Here is a 13602-nt window from a genome sequence, read left to right as displayed (position 1 = left end):
AAACTGTTCCCTGTCCTCTACCTGGTCATGATCTTTACCTCACTTCTCCAGCCCTGTTTTTTAGTAATCTTTTTTTTTGTTGTTCTTTTTTTTTCTTTTTCTTTTTCTTTTCTTTTTTTCTTTTCTCTGACTGCTGCATGGGCAATTTGGCAAGAAAGCACACAAACCTCTGGGCAGAAAGGCCAGGAAATACCTGATTTATGTGCCTTTTGCACCACAATTTTGGGCTTTCAGAATTATCTGCCTGTCTTGATCAAAGTACCCGTGAAATACTTGCTCAGTGGAAAGCAGGTCTATCCACAGCTGGCCACATGCTGTGCGCTCATCAGCAACCAGTACCTCTGCGGTATAAATAGACACCTATAAATAGATGTGTAGGCATCTTTCCTGTCTGGAAACCTTCACCTGATAGAATCTGTCAAGTCTCAAGCTGCACCTGGTACTTTGCAGGCTTCAGCTGATCTTGAAGATGAACTTCGTAGAATAAAGTTCTATTGACTAAGGAGTTTTTAGTCAATATTTTCTCTATCGACTCCTTAGTCAAGAGAAGTAAGGAGTTAAATGCACACAGCTTGAGATATTTTTAAATTTTTTAGAGCAACTGTTGATGGGTCATCTAGCATACAGGCAATATCACCGTCCTAGACCATCATGTTAGAATAAGGAGCACAATCAAGATTCAGTTACCACCTACTTGTGCTTCATGTTGAGGAGGTGTCCGATGGTCTGACCAGGATGCCTGGCCAAATGGAGTGCAAGAGGCTGTCACCAGTCTGAAGGCTTGCTTTGCCATCTGTAGAGGCCCAGATGGCGAAGGGTGATGGTCTGCCTGGGGACAACTGACGGGCATGAAGGGGGAACAGCTTCCCTAGTGCCACACGGCTCTCACAGACTGGTCTGTGGTGGAGTCCTGCATGTCAGATCTTCTGGCAGTAGAGCTGTTGTTACAGGGGAGACACAATGCCCGAATACCTGGCTTCTCCTGAATCAGGCAATTAAAATATCATGGTTTCCACAGCAACATTGCTACTGCCACACTGCACCAACATTTTACTGCACTGTGTTGGGGTGCAGATGCAAGTTACAGTAATAGATGTATCACAGGGAGAGAGGGTGAAGCTTCCCCAGTATTGAGATTAACTAAAACTTGAGGCATTGAGGGTTGAAGGCTCCCGTAGGCCCAGCTCACCCGACCTCCTGCAAGACCCAGGCCCCAGAGGTCTGGCCAAGGAGTCCAGCAACTTCAGGACACCCCATGGGAATGCAAATCCTCTCTGGCTGCCTTCATCTAATGTGCAACTTCTTAGTTTGCCTTCCAAGAGGGTGAAAAATAAAGACTCTGTAGTGGCCAATAAAGGTTGATGACAACAGAGTTGGAGTTTTTCCCAATGAGCATCACCAATTGGCAGGGAGGCGAAGCAGCAGAAGTCTGCCTATTTGTGGACAGGTCACCACAACACAGCCGTGTGTGGTCCTGCAGAATCAGACAAGGCAGATCCACATCTGTGTTTCATGTGACCTGGCAGGCATGTTGCCGCAGTGACTCTCCATGGCATGCTATCCGATCTCAGTGGGGAAACCAGGACGCCTGCTCTTTTGTCTTTTGCACTGGACAAAAGGGTAAGATTAGGTCAGAGGACCAGCTCAGAGGGAGAAGATCAGCATTTAAGTCCCTGCTCTATGAGAAAAATCAGAAAACCTATTTGTTTGTAGCTCTTGCTGCATGCCCCAAACCCAGAGACACACGATTTACAGTTGTGACCCCTTCACCTTTCTTGATCCTCAGAGGATAAAATGGTTTCCTGTTTATTCCAATGGGCAGCTGTTGTATCCACAGGGGAGAGCAGCATTCATGGTTAACATGGCTTAGGTCCAGATACATTTTACAGCACTTGCTTGTTTTTTTTTTTTTTTTTTTTTTTTTTTTTTTTTTTTTTTTTTTCTGGGCCATCCAGTGGCTGAAAGTCATGCCTTTGGGAGCAGGAGACTCCCAGGCAATTCCTGATGCCTGAACATGGGAGAGGACTCAATCTCCCCATACTGGCATGGGCAAGCAGGGAAGAGGTTTCCTGAGGGTTTCCTCAGCCCCAGCAGCAAATATCATGTGCTACCGTATGTCAGGAGCTATAGGGTCTCCCTCTCCTTCTGCACCTGGTGCAGCTGTGCTCCAGGGATGTTCTACATTGCCTATGGGAGAGCACAGTGCAGTGTCCCAGGACCTCATAACCTCAGACGAAGCTACTAGTAATGAGCTGAGATGCCCAAAGTAGTGGGACGTCCAGGACTGGTGAGGAAAACCTCCTGTAGTCAAGTTCTCTTGTGCCTGGGCAAAAGAAATCTGTGGACATAGGAAATCCCTGGAAATCATCAGAGAAATATTATCACCATGGGAGTCCCTCCACAGTCTGCTTTTGCAGTCACTTGGAAGAAGGAAGTATCCCAGGATGCAGAGTATACAGCCCCTGGGGAGATCCTTGCCAGACATACAATGGCCATAGGCCATTTCTGGTCTTCTCCATCAACATGGAAGGGGCAATTAAATTTCAACGCCCTTGGGCAAGAAACATCAAAGACAAATGCAGGAGAAAGACAAAGCCTGCTGCCTCCTTCATCCATATGTTTCACTTTTGACATCAAGAGTACTTCTCATCTTTGCTTAGCATTTTTGCTTCTGCCTGGAAGGGCTGTGTTGGCTGTTTGTATTTTTAAATGCTACAATGACCCAGATTTGAAACAGGCAGGTGGTGATCCAGGCAGCAGGTTTCTATTTGACTCTGCTCATGCAGTCAGCTATGAATTGCTGAAATTGATAGAAATCAAAACCTAATTTCCAGTGACCCATACACGGGCATCAGAGTCATCAGTAGTGGGGCAGTTAGTGGGGCACCGAGACATGGGCTGCAAAGTGGAGACATGGCGAGCGAGCCCAATGAATCAGCCATGACCTCTGGAATAGCCGTAGCTGGTGCCAACCCTGACTGTACTCGCTGGCTTTGCTTTCCAGCAGCACCGACTGTGTGAATCTGCAGGTCAGGGAAGATGCTGGCTCACAGGCAGTGCATGAACTGAGGGCTTGGGAGAACCCCTATTGAAGCGATAATTTGTTTTTAGCATGTAAGCCAGCTGCTGGTAAGTAAAAAAGGATGTAAAGGGTTCGGTTCTGGGCTCCACAGCAAGAGGTAGGTGATTTCTCTACAGCAAAGATTACTTGTAAGGTCTTCTCTTTTAAAGATGCTCTGAAGAGTTCTGCCTGGCTGATCTGCATTTGCTGCTGCTTCAAATAGGTTTTCTGAGCAGCTTTAATGAAATTAAAGCTACTTTTCCTGCTTGTGCCATTGATACCGTTTTGTGACAGCATGGCGTCCCAGGTTCCACTTTCAGTCCCTGTATCAGCTAAGCACACCTCCCGTGCTGTTGTCCTGTTGCCATCTCTTGTCTGTTTTCATCATTTCTTGTACCCCGTATGCTGCCTCCATTCCTGTGGCACATGCATGGCCTTGTCCTGTGCATTTCCTCATCATTCACCTGGCCGCCCCCTTCGGGGCCTCCTCCACTACTTGTTTTTCAGTTTCAGGAAGAATGTGGATCGGGGCCCTGCTGCCTGGAAAGAAAGGAGTCCCTGCTTCAGTGCGTTTCAGGCCAAATACGTTGACAAATAGCAGAGGTGAGGACTGTAATGTGTTAGCAAGAGAAAAAGTGATTGCAGTGCTTCTCTGCAGAAGGTAAATGGGTTTCTATTTAAGCATAAGTTAAATATCAGAGGAATGATGATCTTACAAATGAAACACAACACCTCCAGGGGCTTATTCCTATATGAGCCACTAATTTACTGTGTGACCTTCAACAGTTCATCCAAACTCTGCCTCAGTCGCTTCTTGTGTCAAACCATCCCCATGACAAATTCCTTCCTTGGGGAGGTCTTGTGAGGACTATGCATCTCCACAAGATCCTCGAGGGATACATCAGAGACAAAGCGTTACTTCACCAGGACCACATTTAATATTCCCCCTGATGTAATGTGGCACATCAGCTCACCTGTGCTAAGCCTGGAGCCTCCCACTCGGAGCCCGTCCCACCTGCCTCGTGCGAAGGCGTGTGTTGCTCCTCTGTAGCCACTTGTCAGTACCGTTGCTTCCTCTTGCCCTGCTTTTCCCGGTATCTTTTTAGCCTCCCTAACACCTCCTCTCTTTCTGTAGCCTGCCGGTCTTCAAAGAACAGCCCTTGCCTTGGCACAGAGGGGCACAGCCTATCACTTCCCTTCAAAAAGAGATGTTGCCTCAGCAACCAAAGTTTTGAAGTCAGGCAAAGTTCTGGAAAAAAAATACACCAAAAAAACAACAATTTCGATGGGAAATGACACTCAGGAACAAATGTACGACGTTGCCATGGCAGCCTGAATACTTGCATGGAACTTGGTGTTTTGAAAATATAAAAAGACTGTGCTTCAAGTGAGTCCAAGTAACTTAATGCCTTTGTCAGGTAGCTGCATAATGCCAAGTGTCTGGTGTTTATATTTTATACCTGGCATGCGAATGACTCTATTGCTTCTGAAATGGGAGCGACTTCTGCTCTCAATTCGACAGAGGACTATTTCAGACTGCAGGCTTTGCTGGGTTGCCTGGCCTGGTATTGATCTGTTGGGGTTATTTCTGTCGTTTGAAGTCCATCGGTTCTTGGTTGTCTTGGTTTCCATGTCTGTGTTTTATCTGTTATTTTATTTGATGCACTTATCCGACACTGTCTGGGAAAAAAAAAAAAAAAAAAAAAAAAAAAAAAACAGCAGGTGAATTGTTCAAAAACATGGATCTTCTTCATAGTCCCACAATAATCCATGCCTTGTCTCTGAGCCATGAGGTGCGTGAGAGGCTTCCAGGGGCAACAATCTGCCTCATCCAGCTCCTAGAGCAGAAGCAGAAGTGATTTTTCTCTGTCAGATCGGTTTCTTCCCCCATCTGCAGTGAGGAAGAAGAATAAGTAGTCTAGACTGTATTCTGGTGCCTGTTGGATGGACGGTCTTTGCAAACCCAAAGAAGGGAACCAAGTTCACCTGAAGTTGTGCAAGTCTGGAAGACCATCCAGATCTGGAGCTCATCACCCTTCTCTCTAGATAGGCTTGAATTTCCTGGCATTTGACATCTACTTAGTAGGGCTTAGTAGGGCTCTCTTAGTAGGGAAGAGCAGAAAGAGAGAGGGAAACTGGGTTTTAGTGACCTCTTGCTATTGTTCTTCACTGTCTCAGGGAGACAGCCCTCTGGTAAAAGCAGTGCAGGTAAGAAAAGGTCTGTGTGATGCAGAATGCAGAACCAGAAAAGGGCTGATATTATGTGGACCAGCCACTGATCCGGTGCTGAGAAGTTTAAATCTTGAAGGACTCACAGGAAAGGGAGGGGTTCTCAGCACCTAACTGAGAAACAACCTGGGACCCTGACACCTTTGTTCCTTGCTGGTAGACATACTGAGAGATGGGCATGGGGGCAGTTCTCCCAGTAGGGCAAATGCCTTTGGCAGAGCCAACCCTCTGCTGTTGGCTGGAAAACAGCCCCGCTGAGGACTCACCATGCTGTGGGTGCCAAGAAGCCAGCGATGGCCCACTGCATGCCATCCCGGGTTGGGTACGTGCACAGAGAACCATTCATGGGGACTTCCCACTCCAGGCTGGACCACAGCTCAGAGGTCCCGTTCCACCATCATCAGTGAGGTCTTTTTGTTTTTTTCTTGTCTACTGGAGAGTGTGTTTCTATTGCCCAACCCGACCTCGCCTTGCATCATCTCTGGTTCTGCTTTATCTGCGCTAGCCTCCTCCCCGTTGCCCTGGGTGGTCCGGTGTTGGCTGCTCTCACTTGCAGGCTGTGCGGGAGGGGTCTAATTTGGAAGGAGCATCAGGAGGCCCATAAGGGAGCGGGGATTTCTGTGCAACTTGGCAGGAGCTCAAGCCATGTGCCCAACTCCTGCATCTCCTGGGCTCTCTTCCCCAGGCCACCTCGCTGAAATTCCCACTCCCCTGGTCCACACGCACATCTCACCCCGTGCTGCTCCTCTCCAATTAGAGCATTAAGGAGATAGTTTATGTCAAGCACTTTGGAGAGGACGTCTCTGTTCTTAACTTAATTATTTGGCGTTACAAAGGTTTCTAGTCTCTCTTTCTCCCTTGACAGTTTTATTATGGAAATATTTTTTACTCTGGGCTCTCTCCTTTGTGTTTCTCTATGGCTTTTACAATAGGGGCTTCTCAGTGCTTGTTTTCAAGTAGCTCAAATGAGAGATCAGTTTCAGACAAAACACGCAGCTGGCTCTGAGGAGAGTAACATAGAAATGCCGGCTGTTTCATAGACACATGCTGTGCTCAGCTCCAGCACCCCAGCATCCAGTCCCCACACCTTCCTTTTCTTCTTTTGGCCCTGATGCCTACAGCAGGCTCAAGGGAGAGGACCAGCCTCAAGCTCTGTGCCAGGTCTCTTCACAGCAGTGCCCTCCCCATGCTATTTGGGACCATGTAGCTATGAGCTTCGTCCCTCGTGGGAATGCCCTGTGGGTATGAGTAAGGATCTGAGCCCTAAGGGCTTCTCCAGAGCCATATCCACCAGCACCGCAGTACGTGGAGCCTCCTCCTAGCAATGCCTGGCTGCTGGCAGGGAGGATATGTCAGCTTTTGGAGCTGTGCTGCTCTGCCTAGTTTCTGCTTCTTACCTATGGTGTGTGCAGAGCCATGCAAATGGGCAGAAAGATGTGGACTGACTGGGCAGATGAAGATGGGCTCCAGGGAGAAGAAATGGAAAGTGGGGTCACTTTAAATGTTTACTTGAAACAGAGCCCTTGATCTGATCTTGTTTGATGTCCATGGCAGCTTTCCTGGAGATTAATACCACAGTTATACCATTAAAAAATGTATAAAATTCATAATCACCAGTGCATTTGGGATTGTGCCTTTTTACAAGAGCACTCATTTATGCTCAAGCCTACAGTAATTCCATTCAGGAGACTTATTTTGTGCCATAAGGGTGAAATATGTTTCTGAGATGCATACTTTACAGATTTAGGGGGACAGAAACCCCTTCTCAATCTACAGAAGAAAAAAAGGAAAAGCCTACTTTTTGCAAACATAATTTACTGAAATTAAAGTATCACTCTGCACATGATTTTTCCCACTGCTTTTTGTTATTTTACATACAACAGGTTTGTATAAGAGCATCACAGTTTGAAGGACAATATGAAGGACAAGGCATTAAAAGTCGATGGTATGGACCGTGGCCTGAGCAGGTCACCCTGCCCCAGCAGTGGAAGCTTGCAGGGAGTAGGATTCATGCAGGGCTTTCAGATAAGGAGTGAAAGTCAATTACATGTTGGTGTTTTTCCTGAGGTTGTAGTTTCTCTCTGGATTAAAAGGGATGAGTAAATCTGAATCAGTGGGAATGAAGCAGAAATGGTTTCCTAGAAAAGTCCCAGTGGATCCATGGTGGTTACTTTGCTAATATTTTATTGCTCAGAGTTGACTCATTCTGTCCAGAGTGGACCTGATCAGCAGTGGCAGAGTCTGCCTTACAGGACAGAGCCTGGTGACGTGCTTTTTTTCTGGGATGATGGAGATAGCCATGTGTCATTGCCTTCAACAGCTCCTCACAGGACCTGGAAGCAAGGCTTTTGCAGGTAGGAGGTGTTGTGTTACTAAGCAGCTGCCTGCAGTTTTGGTGCATTGGTTGTGGTCTGATGCATCTAGCACGTGCAAAAGTGCGTGCGTGTGCATGCTTGCACTCATCTTTAAGTCATAAATCTCCATGCCCCTCAGCCAAAGGAAACTGTAACTCCTCGTTCCCAAATACCCCAGAGAACTGCCAGCTGAAAACACTACCAGCATAAATAACCATGGAGACTTTCAGTTTCCCACATCCAAACATAGGGATATGGCTACAATTTCTCACCATCCTTAACTTTTATTTCTATTTTTAAAAAGAGGGCCCATGGCTGAATGAAACCCTCCTTCTGGTCTCAGCAGCTGGCACAAGCCTTTACGTACAGTGTGTGTGCAGATGTGCAGAACCAGCTGTCAGCCAGCCCATGGGCTCTTGCAACTCCTGGACTGCTGCTAAGCTGGAGCTGTAGAAATTACGTGTAAAGTCAGGGAAGGCGGAGAGGGAGGCTGAAGGTCACACCAGATTTTGGCACCTGTGGGACAGAGGGGAGAGTGGCATCACTGATAGTGCCAAAAAGAAGAAGGAAGGGCAGACGATGGAGGAGACATTAGGTGTTTGTTAGTGGTTGCCAAAAGTTATGCGGGAGGAAATATGAGAAAGGTCATAGGAAACCTAAGTCAAGAAGGAAGATCAGGAAAAGAACATTGCAGAGCTGTCAGAGCAATGGTGGTAGATAAGGGGACAAGATCAGGGTTGTAGTGGAGGAAGCAGCCAGTGCAGGTTTCAGATGAGGGGTGAGGCAAATCCAGCAGCCTAAGGCAGGAGTCATTACCATGTGCCATTGGGCTAGTGTAGGGTTGTCCCAGCTGTGGACATCCCAGTAGTCCTAGGAGGGACGGCAGGACACAGGGCCAGTGCAAGCAGACATATATTTGGAGCCATGGGTCACAGACAGCCTTGGAGTAGCAGGAGGTATTTGGTAGGGCTTGGTGTCCAGGCTGGGGAGCTAAAACTAGAAGACACAAGCAGTGACAGAGCACTGTGAGCAGGGTTGGGTTGGGGCCAAACACAGCTTGCAACCATTATAAGAAATGTTGCTGCGCGCTCACACTAAACAGATGCCAGTTTTGGCCAGCCACATGGATAGCTGAGTTAGAAAAAGTGCCAGCACGCACCATAATAAGCACACCACTGAACAGCATGCTTAGTCCCTGGCCTCCTCTACATCACTGGGGCCATTAGTCCTTAAACATAGGGACACTGGTTACCAGGATGTATGGGGTCCCACTGGACATTTGCTCTCCATCTAAATCTTACCTATCATCCAGCAAGGCAGGATGCAATACCACGAGGTAGTAGGGCTACATACAGAACAGCTCCTTGCATCCAGGGAACAGCCTTCATGGGTTGGGCCAGGTGATCTTGGAGGTCTTTTCCAACCTTAATTATTCTACAATTACTGCTTCTTGCTTATGTTCCTGAGGGTCTCTTATCTGGCACTGCACTGATCTGTGCTTCATTTGCAACCATATGTTAATGGCCAGTGTGAGATGCAATGGAAAAGTGGGGTTTCCAGCAACGATTTCCTCAAGGGCTCTCATCCCAGACGAGAGGCCAGTGTCTCCTCTTGGGACTGGTTTGTATTCAGCCCTGTACCCAAAAACACTGCTGCTGTGCAGATATGGTGGCACCATAGCTCTACACGTCCAGGAGAACTTGCAGAACATAGCAGGAAAAGGCCTAGGTGTGCTGATGAAGTTAACAGGCAGGAAGACCTGAAATCAGAAAGGAGGAGGGAAGCATTATTGCTAAGTACCTAAGCCATCAGGATGGACCTGGAGTACAGCAGAGTGGAACAAGTTACGGCAGGTATACTAAAATAAATGACTCAGAAAAAGGTCAGTCATACTTGATTTGCCAGAGCCAATTTGTAGGCTGTGACACGCAACAGTGACCACTTTCAGATGATTCGTTTTGAGGCAACTGTGAATTTATTGTCTTGGGAACCATTGCCCTGAGAGGCTTTCAGGCAGTGACGTCTAACTGTGAGGAGAGCAAATTTCAGTACAAATTGGGTGGAGGGAGCACAGGCAGAGGCCTTTGCATTGTTGGTAGGTGACCCCTGTCAGCAAAAGAAAAATTTCACTGAATTTAAAAAGATTTTTTTTTTTTTTCTTCCCCCAAAACTTCACCTTCCTAATCTTCACTTCATAACAGAGAAAAGAAGAATGCTAGGGCTTCAGAAAACAAAACAAAACAATAATAATAATAATAATAAAATAATAATAATAATAATAAAAACACAACTCTTTGTAATTTTCAATATCACATTTTCCACCAAAACCAGGAATGAAAATTGGTGAAGATGGCTATCCATCTTGGCAGGAAGAAAACAGCTCATCTCTAAGCATTTTAAAGGAAAACTGAGGTGGCTTTTCACAACAGTGTTTTACCATGCCATGTCCCATGTCTCTCAGCTTGCACAAAGGGTCATTCTGTGAAGACCCACTTAGGACACATTTTGGTAACAACATCCTCCCAGTAGGGTCTTCCCAGGACAGCCCAGATAACAGAACAAAACATTTCTTCTAAAAACAGCTCTCAGTCAGTCTCTGGGCTCTCTCAGCCTGGTTATATAAGTGGCTTTTGAGTACAAAATGTGGTTTGGTCACTGCAAACTCCCATCCTTAAAAAAAAAAAAAAAAAAAAAAAAAAAATTACATTGGTGCTTCATGGGGAGTGTTTACTCCTGCTTCCCTGAGTTCCAGCCGTCAAACAAATGGGTTTTGCTTAATGAAAAGCACTCCGCTGAACAGCTCCCTGAGCTGGGAGATGGGGGGCGAGGAAAGGAAATAAATAAGGAAAGAAGAGATGTATTTCTTCTTCTCTTTGAACTGCAGATTTGTAGCAGCATCCCCCATTCCGCAAATTTGTTATACATGGAGTTGTTTGACTGCAGAGTTAAAATCCATAAAACAAACTAATTCATTTTAAGCTTCCCACATGGATCGCGAAAAGAACAAGATATTCCTTGTGCACTGCAGCACAATGGGGAGCCTTTTGTTATTTTGTTTCATTTTATTTATTTATTTATTTATTTATTTATTTATTTATTTATTTATTTATAGTTCTTACCCTAGCTGGGTGGGATGCATTTCTGAAGTTTACTGTACCCCTTCCTTGCCTGATCAGGACTCTCCATTTCATTGTAGAGAGTAAGTCCAGTTGAGTGGAGCTGGGACCTTTAGGGAAAAGGGTCATGTTACCAGACAGCAGAAAACCCAGACTTAGCAGAGGGATAGTTAACATCACAACTGACCCTCTAAATGAACGTTCTCAAATATAAATACCAAAGATTTTAAAAAACACGGATCTTGACTATTAAATGGAGTCAGACTGTTTAGGAACTGTTCTGAAGATTGATGCTGGTGTTGTAGCAGCCTCCAGACAATGGTTCCCAGCCCTTTTTGCTCGTCCACTGTGTTTGCTCTGGCTCTAGGAATGGTACTGCTCATACAACAGTCTCAGCACAGCCATACTTACGGAATAGCGTTCTCTGAGATCCTACATACTGAAGGCATGAGAGCAGTTAATGATTCAAACTACATAAACTGATAGAGAGAGGTTGCATTCAAAGAAGTGAGCTGCAAGATGAAAAGAACACCTTTTAGCAGACCCATTCTTCTCCCTCTATGGTGTGGTGACAGAAATCAGAGCCAGGATTTCCAAAGCAAGTTAATGTTATTTGTATTAGAAGAGTTGATGTGAATGTAAGATTGCACCAACAGCTGTAGTGGTGTAAACTGAGGACCCAACTTTTCTTTGTCTTTTCCATTTGGGCAGTTTTACATGCATCGGAAAGAGTAGAAAATGCAGGGTATACCAGGAGTGCTTTTGCACAAGGACAACCCTGCCAAAAACCGGGGTTATGGGAAATCCTGAGCTGAGAGGTGCTTCTGGGTGCCTACATTTAATAATCACTGGAGAACCCTATAGCTTCCACAGCACCTCAGCAAGAAGTTCCACTGTGAAATAATGAGCACTTTTTGCCAAGATTCAGAGAATTCTTGCTGACGTCATTTTAACTCTGATTTTATACTTGACAGTCTTGAAAACATTGTAAAATGATAGGAGTGCAAACTGGATGCTGTTCTGCATGTGTCAGATTGTGAACTGAAATCAGGGTTCCAGCTTAGACACTTTATTGCTAGAGACAAAAATACGCCAGGCTGAATTACCACCCAGAAGCCTGGTGATGAGCAAAAAAGCCTCCCAAACATCAAGGAAACAGAGAAAACAAATAACTCCAAATCCTGTTATTGTTACTCATAAATTAGAATATTTTCTAAGATAGAAATAGAATATTAGAATATTTCTAAGAAAAAACATGCAAAGATATTTTCATGGGGTGGTTTTGCACAGCACATCAGTCCTTAAATTTATTACCAAAAAAGGCATTTCTTGGTGCTTCAGAAGTGCTTTTCCCAAATCCAGGTAACATAGGATTTTCAAGAGGTCATAAACGTTTATTTGGCCAATGAGTGCATGGGAAGCCCGTGTTATGGAACCAAAGGACATTCCTACAGCTTTGCCTGGTACTAAGCTTAGCCATACACGAAGGTGAAAGCAGCTGTGGAGCTTTCATCTTATGAAAATGTTCCTAGAGAGATGGAAGAAGGAGAGCTTTAAACAGTGTTGAGGAAGGAGGGTCATGTGGGAATGAAATGTTTCACACAATAAGCAAAATCAAAATAATAAACCAAACGTTAGAAATGAGCAAAGCAACAGAAAGAAAAACAAGAAATATTTTGAAATAAATAAGTGCATCCTCATGGAGATGCCCTTTATACAATCTAGTGCCATTGGTTTTGTTCTTCGCTCACCATTTAAGGAGCTCTTTGCATTATCTGTGCATCATTGCAACACTGATCCTAGTATGCAATGAGTAATTTTGTTTGCTTTCAGTGAAAACTCCAGCCCCCTAGCTTGGTTACTACAGCCTTGTTCCTGTAACCACTCTTGAGATGGTGCCTGATATTGTTCCACTTATTCATTAATAACATGTGTTGTGGCTTCTTCTGATGTAAACATCAGCAAAGCTTTCATGAAGTTTTTAATAAACTTATCCACCACTGCATGCATTACAATGAAAAATTATCGATGACCCCTTTTGCAAGCCATTAATGATGACATGCAATTTGGCTGATGAATCACAAGTTTGCTGTAGATTTAGGCTATGTTTGTGTCCGTCTCAGTGGAGTCTGTCCCCTACTTCTCCATGGTAACTGCGCTGTCTTTGACATCACTAGCCAAAATAGAGCATGGAGGTTATAAAATCCTGAGGGGGTGTGGGAAGGGGAATGGTAGAGACAGAATGAAAATACAATTCAATAAAGGAAACTTCTTAACGCTTAAGGCACTGGACAATGTCAGGCAAGGGATGTCTAAAATCTGAGAAACGGGGACATCAGCATTACAGGGCTAGAAGTTTGAGTACGGTTATTGGGACTAACATGGAAAGCAAAACAGTCTGTGACTCCTTTTGGAGTGAGTCACGGTGTATTCGATCCATATGATAGTCTTGTTTGGCATCAGAAATCCTCTCCACCACAATGAGGGTAGAGGGCCCCATGTTGGGAGTCAAGGAAGCTCTTTGGCAACTCAAGACAAGGCAAGCCCAAAAATCTTAGAATAAGTGCCCTAAAGCAGATACCAGTACTGCTCAATCATTAGCATGAATCTTGTGGTCTGGAATGCTGCTTTACTAAAATTTAGACCCCCAGAAAGCAGGAGCTAGATGACCATTTCAACTTCAATAAAAAAGAAAAAAAAAAAAAAAAAAAAGATGGACGTTTGTGTTAGATAGGAAAATCTGACAACGAGCAACTTACTTGGCCGTTCAAAATCAGAAAGAGAAGAAAATGAACTCAAAGTTGGTTTGGTTCAAAGTTGGTACTGCAATTTGAATGCTGTT

Source organism: Oxyura jamaicensis, chromosome 1 (assembly GCF_011077185.1).
Source record: "Oxyura jamaicensis isolate SHBP4307 breed ruddy duck chromosome 1, BPBGC_Ojam_1.0, whole genome shotgun sequence".
Taxonomy (NCBI): domain Eukaryota; kingdom Metazoa; phylum Chordata; class Aves; order Anseriformes; family Anatidae; genus Oxyura; species Oxyura jamaicensis.
The sequence above is the reverse complement of the archived record's forward strand: the minus strand, read 5'-3'. Positions refer to the sequence as shown.